Source organism: Phyllobates terribilis, unplaced genomic scaffold (genome assembly GCF_046119375.1).
Source record: "Phyllobates terribilis strain yellow unplaced genomic scaffold, ASM4611937v1 Scaffold_8__6_contigs__length_399053987, whole genome shotgun sequence".
Taxonomy (NCBI): domain Eukaryota; kingdom Metazoa; phylum Chordata; class Amphibia; order Anura; family Dendrobatidae; genus Phyllobates; species Phyllobates terribilis.
In genome coordinates, this window is record NW_027362768.1 from 147,163,219 (window position 1) to 147,180,123 (window position 16,905).

A 16,905-nucleotide genomic window follows, 5' to 3' on the forward strand; every position below is an offset into this window, starting at 1 on the left:
GCTGTTCTATACTCCCAACAGTAGTGGCTGAGTGTCACTTTTGACACTTAAACTTTTGTTTTGCGCCTTTTAGCATAAAGTGTTGATACTTTTGCATCGGGAAAGTGGAACACTGGTCTTCATAAACTTCTCTGTATACATTACCAAACTAGATGCACTGAGTAAAACTAGCGATGTCCAAAATAGTTTGGGATCAACTCATTTTTTGCATTTACGCTCCTTATTTTTACTTTTTTCCTGTTTTAGGGTATGTGCACAGCACGTCTTTTTTCAGGCAGATTTCACCACTGAAACCACCTAAAAAAAAAATCGGAAAACGCTCAAAAGAATTGTGCACATGGTTAGCACTGTAGCCTTGCAGCGCTGGGGTCCTTGGTTCAAATCCCACCAAAGAGTTTGTGTTTTTCTCTGTGTTTGGAAGGTGGGAGGACACCGAAGAACTGAACCCAGAGAAAGATGGAGAATCAGAAGGAAACCTACGCAAAGACATACTGATAGGGAATTTAGATTATGAGCCCCAATGGGGGCAGGGATGATATCTGTAAAGTGCTGTGGAATTAACTGTACTCCAGTCTCCCTCCCCCTAGAGTGCTTTTTCTCACGTGGTCCCCAGCCCAATTGCTGGGTATCCTGGCATTCAAGACAAAAGTGGGACTCTGCTGAAGAGAGACCTCCATTGCTCCAAATGTAGATGTAGGCAACGCCATGAAGAGACCTTCACACCGATCCTAGTCACGGGATCATGCTGTGGGGGTGGCATAATGTACAGTAGCCGGATCCCTCTAGTCTTTAGTCCAAGCACAATAACAGCCTTGGAGTTAGATTAATATGGACGTGGAACCAGTGGTGCAGCCATTTCACCAAAGTGCCCCAGAGGCTATTTTTCTACACAACAACGCCAGGCCGCATGGTGCTCGTGTTACTGTGAGCAGCCTTCGTGGCTTAAACATGTTACTATGCCTGCAGCGTTTATGGACTTGTCTCCCATTGAGCACATCTGGGGACGTCATTCGTCGGCAATTGCACAGGGAGCTGCCAGCAGCGGATCTTGCTGATTTGCCCAAGTGCATTCCTCAGAATTAATAACCTCAGTGACAGCAGCCGAGGCTTTAAGTTCATGGATTTCTGCAAGTGGCGCTCATACTTGATACAGAATAAATTGAGCAGTTTTAGAAATTTTGTTTCCATTTTCTTCATCATGTGCAGATCAGTAACTTGTCTATCCATCCTGCGATTTCCAACATTATACGACTTTTCCTTCATGGGGTTGCAAATTCTACTGTAAAGAGTATAGAAAGCAAAGAAAATTTTCCTAAAAAAAGAAAGCTGGGAGTTACTGGTAATGGGATTTCTTGGAGCCCATGACAGCACCAAAGAGAGAGCGGATCTTCCCTTCAAGGAGAGGAAACCTACATAATAAAAGAGCAGTACATCTCCTCCGCATCAGTTGGATTACAGAGCATGAGATGACTTCCAATGGTTATTACAACAATACAAACATCAAAATCATAATACCTTTTAAGCACCCTGTGACTTACACACAAACCAAAGTGTGCTCACCCACATGTGACAGGAGGGAATATAAGGGTGTTGTCATGGGCTCCGAGAAATCTCATTATCAGTAAGTAACTAGGTCTTTCTCTTTCAACCATGACAGCACCACGGAGAGAATTACAGAGAAGTAGAATTCAGGTAGGGACCACAGCCTGCAGAACCCTTCTCCCAAAGGGGAGATCAGAGGATAGGTCAGATCCAACCAATAGTGCTTGTAGAAAGTTGAGGGAGAAGACCATGTTACAGCCTTACAAATTTGCTCTATGGAAACATCTGACTTCTCCGCCCAGGAGGTTGCCACTGCCCTTGTGGAGTGAGCTCTTAATCCCTCTGGGACGACATTCCCACTCGACGAGTAGGCTAGAGAGATGGCCTCCTTATCCATCTCGCTAATATGCATTGTGAGGCCTTGAGACCCTTTCTAGGTCCCTGAGACCTAACCTTCCTCCAAATCTGTGTGGCTGACAGGTACTCAACCAGACACCTCTTTACATCTAATGTATGAAGCTTCCATCCATGGGATTTTTTTCGGTTGGAACAAAAAGACGGAAGGACTACTTCCTGCGACCTATGAAAATGGGAAGGGGCGCAACTTTAGGCAGATAGGCCGGGTCTGGCTTAAGAATGACGCCATCATCTAGGATTTGTGTCATGGTAGGGCTTGGCCTGCAGACAGGGTCTCAATGTCAATCTTTCTTGATTTCAGTCAAGGACAGGAAACCAACTGATGCAGAAGAGAGGTACTGCTCTTTTATTCTGTAGGTTTCCTGTCCTTGAAGGGCGGATCCCCTCTCTCTGTGGTGCCGTCATGGATGCGAGAACTTTTTTTTTTTTTTACTGAATTGGCACACAATTAGGCCGGGGTCCCACTAGCGAATCACATCCAATACGATAGGCTAATGACATTTGGCTCCTGCTATGCTGCGAGCGTGAGCCAAATGTCAGTGCTCTGATCCGCTTGCACAGAGAGGATTGCAGCACAGCTGCGGAGGGGATGGAGAAATCAATTTCTCCATCTCCTCTGCTGCTGGCATCGGCGGGAATCACACTGCACTCGGGTGTTATCTGAGTGCAGTGCAATGTTTCATACGCAGCCATAGATTATATGGATGCGTGCGATCTGAATGCAGCATGCTGAGATTTTTTTCCATCCCGATCGCAATCCGATCAGCGCTGGAAAAAAGATCGCAACTGAGCACAGAAACATAGGATTAAATTGGTCCGATTGCAATCCGATTTTTTATCGGATTGCATTCGTCCGATTTAGTCGCAAGTGAGAGCGAGCCCTAATAGTCATAACTAAGAACAGCAAAAATATCTAATCAATATAAGAGAAAAAGTGTTTTTTCAGCTCACCATTAGATGAATTCCTGTGGCTTTGAATGTGGACTCCAGGATGGTGCTGGGATAAGGCGGCTGTGGTAGTCCAAAAAAAAAAATCCAGCAACAGACATCCAAATTAGAATCTGTGTGTTTAAAACTTCATATTTATTAGAATTCCTTTAAAATCATGCTGTTAAAATTGCAAATCCAGAGGATTACGCGTTTCGAACAAAAATGTTCTTAGTCATAACCATGTCTATATCTATATATCTATATATATATATATACACATACATACATATACCAAAAGTTTGGACACACCTTCTCATTTAAAGATTTTTCTGTATTTTCATGACTATGAAAATTGTACATTCACACTGAAGGCATCAAAACTATGAATTAACACATGTGGAATTATATACTTAACAAAAAAGTGTGAAACAACTGAAAAGAGATTAGTTACTTACCGGTAACGGGATTTCTCGGAGACCATGACAGCACCACGAGAGAGGGAATCCGCCCACCAAGGACAGGAAACCTACAGGCTTAAAAGGGGGCGGCCCTCCCTCTCGCCTCAGTTTGGATTACAGAGCATTGAGAGGACCGCCCGGTTAGTAGACATAGCAACATAATCATGAAACAAACAGTATATACATTTTCTTACAACACCAATGTGTGAGAATAAAGAATGAAAGCAGATAAGAAGTGCTCCCAAAAAGGGGTGAAGGGAGGGAATATAAGGGTGCTGTCATGGTCTCCGAGAAATCCCGTTACCGGTAAGTAACTAATCTCTTTATCGGTCGACCATGACAGCACCACGAGAGAATTGCAGAGATGAAGATTCTAGGGAGGGACCACCGCTTGGAGCACCCTTCTCCCAAATGTGAGGTCAGACGAAGCACCCAGATCTAGTCTACAGTGCTTATAGAAGGTAGAAGGAGAAGACCAGGTAGCTGTCTTACAGCTGTCCTCCATCGAGACGCCAGACCTCTCTGCCCATGAGGTTGCCACCGCCCGGGTAGAGTGAGCTTTCAGGCCACGCGGTGCTTCCTCTCCGCTGGATACATAGGCTAGCGTAATGGCCTCCCTAATCCATCTAGCCATGGTGGATCTAGAGACCTTAAGCCCCTTCCTAACCCCCTGATAGGAGATAAACAAGGAACTATCTCTCCTAAAGGGCTGAGTGACAGCAAGGTACCTAACCACACACCTTCTCACATCTAAAGCATGGAAATCTGCTTCTCTCTGATTACTAGGGTTCGGGCAAAAAGAGGGTAATATTACTTCCTGAAGTCTATGAAACCGGGAAGCTACCTTAGGCAAGTATGCTGGATCTGCTCTAAGAATTATTCTGTCATCCAGGACCTGGGTGAAGGGAGGGCCAGAGGACAGAGCCTGAATATCACCAATCCTCCTAGCAGATGTTAGGGCTACAAGAAGTGCTGTTTTGAGGGTAATAGATCACAGGGATACAGAATCTATCGGCTCAAAGGGTGACCCAGCTAACGCTTTCAGAACCAGGTTTAGGTCCCATGGAACGACATTAGTTTTGGTAACCGGCCTGGATCTACCTACTGCTTTTATAAAGCGGGAAATCCAATAGTTTTCTGCGAGGGCACAGTTATAGAGAGCACCTAGTGCCGACACTTGGACCTTCAAGGTGCTCATTGCTAACCCCAGCTCGAAGCCCCTTTGTAGGAACTCTAAAATCTTCCCAATTGGCGCTCCCTTATCCACTGAAGATTTAGAAAAGGATAAAAACTTGTTCCAAATTTTTGCATAAATTTTGGTAGTGACAGACTTTCTACTACGTAATAAAGTAGATACTAGACTCTGGGGAAAACCTTTTAGTTCTAGCAGGGACCTCTCAAATTCCACGCCGTCAAGTGGAGGCTCGGAGCTCGCGGATGGAGCACTGGACCCTGGCTGAGGAGATCCGGAACTTCGGGCAGGACCCAAGGGTCCGAGATGGACATGTTCCTCAGGCATGAGAACCAGGGTCTTTTGGGCCAAAAGGGGGCGATCAAGAGGACCCTTGCCTTGTCCTCTCTGATCTTTCTTAGCACCATAGGCAGAAGGTTTAACGGTGGGAAGGCATAGGCCAGACTGAAGTTCCAAGGGATTTGGAGAGCGTCTACTGTCAGGGGCCTTTCTCTTGGATCTAGGGAACAAAAAACCTTTTTGTCTTCCGGTTTTGCTTTGTGGCGAAGAGATCCACCACCGGAAGACCCCATTTCCGGACTAATAGGGAAAAAATGTCCTGTTTTAGTTCCCATTCACCTTGCCTTAAAAAATGACGGCTTAAGAAGTCTGCCTTTGAATTTTCTTTCCCTTTGATGTGGAGGGCTGTCAAAGAGAGGAGATGGCGTTCCGAGATCTGAAAGAGATGATCCGCCACTCTCATTAGCGATCCAGCACGAGTACCCCCCTGATGGTTAATATAAGCTACTGCTATATTATTATCGGACAGGATCCTAATGTTCTTATTGTGAAGGAATGGTAAGAAATAATTAACAGCCCTATCAACTGCCAGTAGTTCCCTAGTATTAGAGGAAAGAGCTCTCCCAGCGTCCGATCAGAACCCCTGGGCAATCATATCCCCCAAGTGAGCTCCCCATCCATGTAGACTTGCGTCAGTTGTAATTATTTCAGATATTCTGACCACCCAGGGAACTCCTTGAGATAAGTTTTCTAAATTCACCCACCACTGTAGACAGTCAATAGACCGAGGAGATAAGAACATCCGTCTCTCCAAGCGCCCACGTAACGAGACCTCATTCTGTAGGACGTCCCACTGTAAAACTCTGAAGTGGTATTGTGCCCACATTACCCCCGGCAGACAAGATATTAGGGTACCAAGTAAGGACATTGCAGCCCTAAGGGACATGACCGGGTTCGCAAGAGCTCCTTCCACCAGCCTTTTGACCTTCTGTTTTTTTGGCTTCTGGAAGGAAACACATCTGGAGTTCTGAGTCTAGCATGATACCTAGGAACTGCTGTACTCTCGAAGGGACTACCCTGGATTTCTCCAGATTTAGAATCCAGCCCAGGCCCTCCAGAATAGAGGAGACCAATTTAAGATGGGAGACACATTGAGAGGCGGAGTCCCCAATGATCAAAAAATCATCTAAGTAAGGGATAATTAACACATTATGTACCCGTACATGAGCCATCACCTCCGCTATCACCTTCGTAAATACCCTAGGGGCTATAGCGAGACCGAATGGCAAGGCCACAAATTGGAAATGTTTGATTTCATCCCCTATGACCAAGGCCACTTTAAGGTATTTTTGGAAGCTTCTGTGTATAGGTATATGGTAATATGCGTCCTTTAGATCCAAAACTACCATGTGACAGCCTGAAAACAATAGTTTTATAGTAGACTTAATGGACTCCATTTTAAAGGTGGGAATTAACAAAAATTTATTCAGGGCCTTAAGGTTAATAATACACCTAAAGAATCCGTCAGGTTTAGTGACCAAAAATAACAATGAGTAGAACCCCAGTCCCTTTTCTGCTATCGGGACCGCCACTAAGACGGCTTTATGGACCAGATTCAGGACCTCCACTTGTAGGGCCATCTGCTCCCGTGTTGAGGACGTTTGGGGTCAGGACGAACCTCCCACGAGGGACTCGCTGAAAGTCGAGTCTCAGGCCGGAACCTACCAGACCAAAGATCCAATTATTAGAACAAATATTTGTCCAGGCAGATAAGAAGCCCAATAACCTCCCCCCTACCTGGGCCGCGAGTCATTGGCTCAGTTTTCGGGGGCCTTGGCTAGCAGAAGAGGATCCGAACAGGAGCCCTTTACCTTTCAGTCTACGGTCTTCCCATTTATCCTGACCCTTCTGGCGCTTATTACGTAGAAACCTTCTTTTCTGAAAAGGACGTTTGTACGTGGGGGCAGATAGGTTAGGAAAGCCTCTTTGTGTCACTTGCTATATCCAGTAGCTCATCCAGAACCGACTCAAAAAGTTGTCCACCTTCACAAGGGATAGCGCAGAGTCTTGTCCTCGCATGAATGTCCCCTGGCCAACATTTTAGCCACAAGGCTCTCCGGGCCGAGTTAGACATGGTGGCCGACCTTGCTGCTAATCTGACAGAATCTGCTGATGCGTCCGCTAGAAAGGCTGCCGCCCCCTGAAGAAGAGACATGTCTGCCAAGATTTCCTTCCTGGGGGTATTGTTTTTAAGATGGGCTTCAAGCTGGTCCAGCCAGATCATTAGGGACCTGGCGGTACAGGTAGCAGCCACAGCGGGTTTTAGGGCTCCCGCCGAAGTCTCCCAGGTCCCTCTAAGGAAAGAATCAGCCTTTCTATCCAGGGGGTCTTTAAGAGCTCCCATATCATCAAACGGAAGGGAGGAACTCTTAGAGGCTTTGGAAATGGCCACATCTATCTTGGGGGCTTTTTCCCAGGAGGAAGAGGCCGATTCCTCAAAGGGGTACTTCCTTTTGAAGAATGGAGGTGGAGCGCCCTTCCTTTCTGTTTTTTTCCATTCACTAAGGATTAAGCCCTGAATCTTTTCGTTCAACGGAAAACTCCTTCTCTTCCTTTGACCCAGCCCCCCGAACATAACGTCCTGGACTGACTTCTCCTGCCTGGCCTCTGTGATGCCCATAGTGGACCGAACCATTTTAATCAATCCGTTCACTTCACCAAGGGGGAAGCAATTTTGTCCCACACCACTATCAGAGGAGGAAGCAGAGGAAAAGTCTGCACTATCTGAATCCGATTCATAGGGAGAGGATAGGGGGTCATCCAAGACTAAGGGGATCTCACAGTCCGAGTTCACTTTCTCTTTAACTCTCTTGGAGAGGACCTTGTGAATCTCTGTTTTAACTAAGGTTTTTAAACCAGAAGCTAGAGCAGGACCCTCTTCTACCAGTGTCTGGTTTATGCATAACTGTCATAGCTTTTTAGGGTATCCGTCAGGAAGAAGAGACTTGCATAGCGCACACAGTATATGCCTTGCCTTGGCGGTACATTTCTTCCCCTGTTAAAATTTAGAAGGGGAGAAGGGATACCATATTACTAAGTGAACTTACTCGAAGATCACTTACCCAGGCGGCTCAGGAAGAAAAAACAGCTGGTACCGGATTGGAGGAAGGACCCTTCTCAGCCGGGGGACCTTCCCTAGAGGCTGCAGATTCGTCCGTTTTACCGGAGGTATGGTGACCAGACCTAGACCCCGAGCTCAGTTTTCCTGAGGACCGGCTACCAGAACCACGTGCGCGATGCGTTTTTTGGGGCTCCCCAGACAGCCGCTGAGATGGTGAAGATGGCAGCTGCTCCACCTGCTGCTGCAACTGGACACCTTCAGACTCCATAATGAAAGAATGAAGCTTTGGGAAGCACTGAGCCATGTTACCTGATGGTTTAAATAGGTATTGACTCCTCCCCTCTAGCAGCGCATCGGCACACTTTTTCCATTTTTTTTTGTTTTTGTTTTGAATTTCGCACTCTTTTGACACCGGCACATGATCGCCGAGTCGCGGTGACGTCATCGTGCCGTGACTTACCGAAACCCGGAAGTACGCGCCGCACGAGCTTCGCGCGAGGACGCATGCTGTCAGCGCTCCCTCAGGTAAGCCGCGCTTTAGCGATGCACCGCGCTGCGTTCACCGAGGGCAGGGCGAGGGGACACAATCACCTTGGCCCTCGCCCCCCCTCCCCATACTTACGGAGGGTGATGGTGGGCTGTCACCCCCACTCGGGATGCAGACCCCACCGCACTTTTGGGGCTCAGCCAGGGCCTACACTCCCACGGGAGGTGCACCTGGCTTGAGGCAGAAAAGGGGATGCCACCCCAGACAGGGGCGCAGCCCCACTGCAAAAAGGAACCCCCAGTGCTCAGGATGCTGTGCCTCTCCCACATAGGGGCGCATGAGCATAGGCCAACGCTGGAGTTGTCGTCCCCAGACAGGGGCGCAGGATCAACAGCCGTCGCCATCCACGTTCTTTAGCCTGCGACCGGCTTCCTCCATCAAGGACAGGAAACCAAACTGAGGCGAGAGGGAGGGCCGCCCCCTTTTAAGCCTGTAGGTTTCCTGTCCTTGGTGGGCGGATTCCCTCTCTCGTGGTGCTGTCATGGTCGACCGATAAATATGTCTTATATTCTAGGTTCTTCAAAGTAGCCACCTTTAGCTTTGATGACTGCTTTGCACACTCTTGGCATTCTCTTGATGAGCTTCAAGAGGTAGTCACCGGAAATGGTCTTCCAACAATCTTGAAGGAGTTCCCAGAGATGCTTAGCACTTGTTGGCCCTTTTGCCTTCACTCTGCGGTCCAGCTCACCCCAAACCATCTCAATTGGGTTCATGTCTGGTGACTGTGGAGGCCAGGTCATCTGGCGTAGCACCCCATCACTCTCCTTCCTGGTCAAATAGCCCTTACACAGCCTGGAGGTGTGTTTGGGGCCATTGTCCGGTTGAAAAATAAATGATGGTCCAACTAAACGCAAACCGGATGGAATAGCATGCCGCTGCAAGATGCTGTGGTAGCCATGCTGGTTCAGTATGCCTTCAATTTTGAATAAATCCCCAACAGTGTCACCAGCAAAGCACCCCCACACCATCACACCTCCTCCTCCATGCTTCACGGTGAGAACCAGGCATGTAGAGTCCATCCGTTCACCTTCTCTGCGTCGCACAAAGACACGGTGGTTGGAACCAAAGATCTCAAATCTGAACTCATCAGACCAAAGCACAGATTTCCACTGGTCTAATGTCCATTCCTTGTGTTCTTTAGCCCAAACAAGTCTCTTCTGCTTGTTGCCTGTCCTTAGCAGTGGTTTCCTAGCAGCTATTTTACCATGAAGGCCTGCTGCACAAAGTCTCCTCTTAAGGCTATGTGCCCATGTTGCGGACCTGAAGCATATTTTTTACGCTTCTCCCTGGCGGGAAAATCGCATGCGGATATTACATGCGGTTTTCCCGCCAGGTAGAAGCGTTTGTGAGGCGTCTTTGCATGCATTTCCGCATGCGGGTTATCAAGCACTTCTCCAAGCATCACTTGGAAAAGTGCTTGACAACTTGTTCAGAATGGTAAAAAATAAAAAAAAAAACTTTATACTCACCTTCTGATGCATTCTCTGCCCCGTCCGGAGGCTTGAGCGGCTCACACTGTTGTGTGCAGGACCTGCGGTGACGTCATTGAGTCATGTGGTGGGTCACATGACTCAATGACGTGGCAGGTCCTTCAGACAACAGCGCGACGGAGGGAAAACATCAGAAGATAAGTATAAACTTTATTTTATTCTTTTTTTTACAGGTTCTTTGGTACCCAGGTCTGGATGGAGTTCTCCTCTCCTCCAGACTTGGGTACCATCCGCACATTGATTCCGCTGCGCTTCCGTAAAATTAATGAACATGCTGCGGATTTTTGACCGCAGCATATACGCTGCGGAAAAATCCGCAGCATGGGCATTGACATTGCGGAATGCCATTGGGGAACATGGGGTGCGGATATACATGCGTTTTTCAAGCGTTTACACTGCGGAAATTCCGCAGCATATACGCTTGAAAAACGCTACGTGGGCACACAGCCTAACAGTTGTTGTAGTGTCGGGGTAACTACGTAATACTCAAATCGAAACTTAAACTAAGACAGTTCCAGTGTTGCCAAGACTTATTTCAGAGAAACGAAACAAGATTATAAGCTGACGGCTGCAATATCTGCCCAGAGACTGAGATAAGGAGATGTGGACCAATCAGGAGTGGCCAGACATTGGACTTTCATGGCTTACCCCGCTCCGGACAACCTCTTTCCCCTCCCATTATGTAGTGTATTTAGATTTGTGCATGTAAAAAATAAATTCAGAACATTGCTGAGGACGTTGTCTGTAGTAGCCTTCTGAGCATGCTCTGAGTTTGAACCAGCTTGTTGTCTGACTCATTCTTTGAATGGTTGACCCATGCTCATAGTTTGAATTTGGAGTGACTGGAGGACGAGTGGAATGTCATCACGACCCCCACAAATGGCGCCCAATGTGGGGCGTGGCTAGCGGTACGCCGCCCTCCCGGACCCATATTGCTGACTTCCCTGGTGGTGACCGCGGTGGCTGAATTTGAGGCCTGATCAACCTCCATCGAACACGGTAAGTTGAGATGTATTTTATATGTCTCACTTGCCTGTGTGTCAGCCGCAGCGGTTCCTGTGGGATTGTCAGGTTGGATCTGGGTGGGTGACCGGTCGAGTGGTGAGACCTTGGGCGTCCCGCACCACGTCCTGAACCAGCAAGTGTTAAAACGAGTGACGTCGCATGCCTGCGCGTGCTCGTGTGCACACCAGCTCCTCCTCCCCCGGTCACTGTACTTTTCTTAGATAGCTGCCTCCCGTAACTGATAGTCGAAGTTTCAAAGCATTCCTGAATTGTAGTGTAAAGGAGGTGTTGTGCTGTCAGAATCTGTGACGAATTGAGGAGTACTCTTCGTCTAACACAGAGACTGCTGTAAAGTCAAGGTTAGGAAACAGTGTATTGAGGAGTACTCTACACTGACGGGTGGTGCCGTAGTAGGTAGGAAGACGAATTGAGGTGTACTCTTCGTCTTATACAGAGAAACCTCATAAGGAGGGGTTCTGCTGTCAGTCAGGGTGCCGTGGTGAGTCGTACTGTAAAGTCGCCATTCAAGGTTAGGGAAGGGACGGATCGAGGTGTACTCTCTGTCTTATCAGTGTATTGAGGAGTACTCTACGCTGAGGAGTGGCGACCTGTAGACTGCACCAGTGATCTGAGTCGCGACAGATCATTGCATTCTATAAGAAAATGTTGTGTATATTTAAATTTGAAAGATCTCGTAAGTTGTGGAATGCTGCTGTAGGAGTTAAGCCAATTAGTGGAGTTACGGGAAGGCAAGAAGGCAAGAAGAATGTTAGGAATTTGTATAACATGATAAGCTTATCCAGTACAGGCAGGCTTTAGTTTTCAGTGTAGAAAGAATGTGTGATACAGAAGTTGGGAAAGTTGGGTGAGGATTTTTGCACCAGACTCAAGCACATCTTAGAGTAGATGGTGCAGGGGGGAACAGAGAATGCCGAGCCTTTGTTCGGATACATGAAAGCTGCAGAATGTGATTTGTTATGTGCCCCCAAAATGGCCGTTGCACCTTTGATGCCTGTCACTACACTGAGCCCTCAGTCACCACCTGTCACGCTGTCTCTGTATACTGGAGGTAGGGGGCCTAAGCTGACCCTAAGCTGGGGCCCTGACTAATCCCTCAACCTGGAGGTACTGTTAAAGGTACAGAGGTCCAGGCCGCCAGCGTAACCCCTACCTCCTGAAGATCCCTGCACCTCAGTAATCTAGTCCTGAGAAGGACCCCGATCACAACCAAAGGGAACAAGAAATAATATGCCCAAACACAGTATTTAGACGAACGAGACAGTACAAGGGAAAAACCAAAACCACCTTGCATACAAACAACTTCTCAACTACAACAGAGGGAAAACCAACGGGAAAGGAGATAAATGATAAAGCGAGGAAAGGGAAAAAACACTTCCAAATACACTTATCTCAGCAACTCCAAACACCACGATCCGCTCTGTCAGTCTGAATGAAATGCTTTCACCGACACCTCCCAAACAGACCAGCAGGTATATGAAGGAGTCTCACTACAGAAGTATTGATTGCAGCTGGGCGAGGCTGGACCTCATCTAGCCCAGAGAGAGAGAGAGAGAGAATTAACTCCCTCACTGCCGAGAAACACAAAGCACCAACAAGTCAGCTGCGAGAAGTCAGGCTGTGTACTCGTGACGATCTTCGTGGCAACACACCCGTGACAGTACCCCCCCTTCTACGAGGGGCCTCCGGACCCTCAGGGCCAGGTTTATCCGGGTGAGTCGTGTGGAAGGCCCGAACTAATCGGTCTGCGTTAATATCCGACGCAGGAACCCACATCCTCTCCTCAGGACCATACCCCTTCCAATGAACCAGGTACTGAAGGGACCGGCGATTAAAGCGTGAATCAATGACCCTCGATACCTGGAACTCCAAGTTACCATTGACAACCACTGGAGGGGGAGGTAAAGGTGACGGTACCACCGGCGCCACATACCTCTTAAGCAATGATCTGTGAAACACGTTATGAATTTTAAACGTAGGGGGGAGATCAAGACGGAATGCCACCGGATTAATAATAGAACTGATTCTGTACGGCCCGATGAACCTGGGACCCAGTTTCCAGGAGGGAACCTTAAGTTTTATATTCCTGGTAGACAACCATACCCGATCGTTCACACTTAGGTCCGGACCAGACACTCTCCTCCTATCAGCCATACGTTTGTATCGGTTCCCCATAGTATTCAGATTCTTCAGCACCCCTCTCCATACTGAAGCGAGTGATGAGGAAAATCGTTCCTCCTCAGGAACCCCCGAAGAGCCCCCCCCACTGAAAGTACAAAACTGGGGGTGAAAACCATATGCCCCAAAAAACGGGGACTTACCAGTGGACTCGCTCCGCCTATTATTAAGAGCAAACTCTGCCAGAGGTAAGAAAGAAGCCCAGTCCTCCTGGTTCTCTGACACAAAACACCGGAGATATGTCTCCAAGCTCTGGTTCATACGTTCCGTCTGACCATTAGTCTGAGGATGAAAAGCCGATGAGAATGACAACTGCATCCCCCGCCGTGCACAAAACGCCTTCCAGAACTTAGACACAAACTGAGACCCCCGATCAGACACCACCTCGGAGGGTACCCCGTGAAGCCTCACAATCTCCCCAATGAACACCTGCGCAAGAGTTTTAGCATTAGGGAGAGCCGGAAGAGCGATAAAATGTGCCATCTTGCTGAACCTGTCCACTACAACGAGTATGACCGTTTTACCCGAAGACGGAGGGAGGTCCGTAATAAAGTCCATAGACAGATGAGTCCAAGGACGCTCCGGGATCTTCAAAGGTAAGAGGGCCCCAGACGGACGGGTATGTGAGGTCTTAGAGCGCGCACAAACCCCACAGGACGCGACAAAAGTTACCACCTCCTTATGTAAATTAGGCCACCAAAACCGACGCGAGAGGAGATCCACAGTAGCTTTACTCCCCGGGTGTCCTGCAAAAACTGAGTTATGGTGTGCCTCGATCACCTTTTGTCGCAACTGATCTGGAACAAACAATCTCCCTGGAGGTCCAACAGGGGCGTCCCCCTGAGCCTCCAATACCTCCTCCTCCAGCTCAGAGCATACTGCCGAAACCACCACCCCCTCCTGAAGGATAGGAATCGGGTCGTCCGTATTCCCGGCCCCCGGGAAACTACGAGATAAGGCATCCGCCTTTACATTTTTTGACCCAGGACGATATGTAACGACAAAATTAAACCTGGTAAAAAAACAATGACCACCTAGCTTGTCTGGGATTCAGACGTTTCGCGGACTCCAGATATAGCAGGTTCTTGTGATCGGTGATGACGGTGACCGGATGAACTGCCCCCTCCAGAAAATGGCGCCACTCCTCAAAAGCTAACTTAATGGCCAAGAGTTCCCTATTGCCGACATCGTAATTCCTCTCAGCGGACGACAATTTTTTAGAGAAAAAGGCGCACGGATGCCACTTACCAGGGGACGAACCCTGTGACAATACTGCTCCCACCCCTACCTCGGAAGCGTCTACCTCTACAATGAATGGCTGAGACGCATCAGGTTGAATGAGTATGGGCGCCGAGGCAAAACATTTTTTCAAAGAGGAGAATGCTTGACAAGCCTTGTCAGACCACCTAGAAAAATCCGTCCCCTTTTTAGTCATGTCAGTGAGAGGCTTAACCATGGACGAGAAATTACGAATGAACTTTCGGTAATAATTAGCAAACCCCAGGAAACGTTGTAGTGCCTTAAGATTCTCTGGCCGATCCCACTCAAGAACTGCCCGCACTTTCCCAGGGTCCATACGAAAACCGGACGCTGAAACCAGGAAGCCTAAAAACTGGAGTTCCTGTACGGCGAACACACACTTTTCCCACTTGGCATACAGTTTATTATCCCGCAAGATCTGTAACACCTGCCTAACGTGCTCCTGATGAGACACCAGATCCGGCGAGTAAATTAGGATATCATCCAGATATATGACAACAAACTGTCCCACCAAGCGGCGAAAAATGTCATTAACAAAGTGTTGGAACACCGCCGGGGCATTAGTCAGACCGAATGGCATGACAAGGTTCTCATAATGCCCCTCCGGAGTGTTAAACGCCGTCTTCCACTCATCCCCCTCCTTCATCCTAATCAGATTGTACGCCCCCCTGAGATCCAACTTAGAAAACCATTTGGCGCCCACGATCTGATTAAAGAGATCGGGAATAAGTGGGAGCGGATACGGATCTCGGACCGTAATCCGATTAAGTTCACGGAAATCCAGGCAAGGGCGTAGGCCTCCATCTTTCTTCTTAACAAAGAAGAACCCCGCAGCCACCGGTGAAGATGAAGGTCTAATATGCCCCTTAGCCAGACTTTCTGAGATATAATCCTTCATGGCCTGCCTCTCAGGACCAGAAAGGTTATACAACCTAGCTTTAGGTAACTTGGCCTCAGGGAGCAGTTTTACAGAACAGTCATACACGCGATGAGGAGGTAGTTCCTGACACCCTTTCTCCGAGAATACATCCTCAAAGTCCGCCAGAAATGGAGGTAAGACCCAAGGAGTAACCGCACCAATGACCGTGTTCATGCAGTTTTTATTACAGAATTTACTCCATTGGCTTATCTCCCTGGTTTGCCAATTAATAACCGGGTTATGCTTTGCTAACCAAGGAAGGCCCAACACAATAGGAGTGGGAAGACCCTCCAACACGTAGCAAGACAACAGTTCTTTATGTATTGCCCCCACTTGAAGTTTTACGTCATGCACAACTTGCAAAAAACTTCCCTGCCCGAGAGGCCTGGCATCGATCGAGAATATGGGGATGGGTTTAGCCAACTCACTCAACCGCATACCTTGAACCCGGGCAAACCGAGCATCAACCAGATTAGCCCCGGCCCCACTATCCAGAAGAACAGATATCCTCTCAGTTCTTGTACCCACCACCACCTCCGCCGGTACGAGAAACTGAGACGAACCTAGGGACGAAATACCTACTCCCAGATTGCCGTCCACCACACAACCTGGGATCAACAGTTTTCCGACGACTCTTCACTCTGCAAGGGACGGGATGGACACCCCCCAATAAAATGTCCCTTTCTGCCGCAGAAGAAACACCTTCCTGCCTTATGGCGCACCACCGGTCCCCTCCCCCGAAATGATGTCCCTCCTAATTGCATAGGCTCCTCTGGACTGACCAGGGGAACCACCATATGAGGGGACCTTGTAGGAGGTGGAGTCATCACAGGGGGTAGAGTTATCCCGCACCTCTCCCGAAGCCGTCTGTCCACGCGAATAGCGAGGGCCATAGCGGCTTCCAGAGACACGGGAGAGTCATACTGTGCCAACACATCCTGTAATTTGTCGGATAAACCATGACAAAACTGGCTCCTAAGAGCCGGGTCATTCCACTGGGTGTCCGTGGCCCACCTACGGAACTCCGAACAGAATTCCTCCGCCGGACGATCTCCCTGCTGGATCCTACGTAACTTAGACTCAGCAAGGGAGATCCGATCTGGGTCATCATATACGAGTCCCAGGGCAGCGAAAAACCTATCCACTGACTGGAGAGCCGGGGAACCCGGGGGAAGAGAGAACACCCAAGATTGTGGGTCCCCTTGTAGGAGCGAGATGACAATTCCCACCCTTTGTTCTTCACTCCCCGATGACCGAGGCCGCAGCCGAAAGTACAATTTACATGCCTCCCGGAAAACAAAAAAACTTGTCCCGCCCCCCAGTGAACCTATCAGGGAGAGCTACTTTAGGTTCTGGTCCGGCTTGCTCCTGAGGATGCCAAACCTTGGACCTAACGTCCGCCAGCTCCATGGACAAACTCTGCAATTGCCGAGCTAGACCGGCTACTGGATCCATAGTAGCTGGAGAAAAACTAAGTGGGTCGGTGAAAATGTCACGCTGTCTCTGTATACTGGAGGTAGGGGGCCTAAGCTGACCCTAAGCTGGGGCC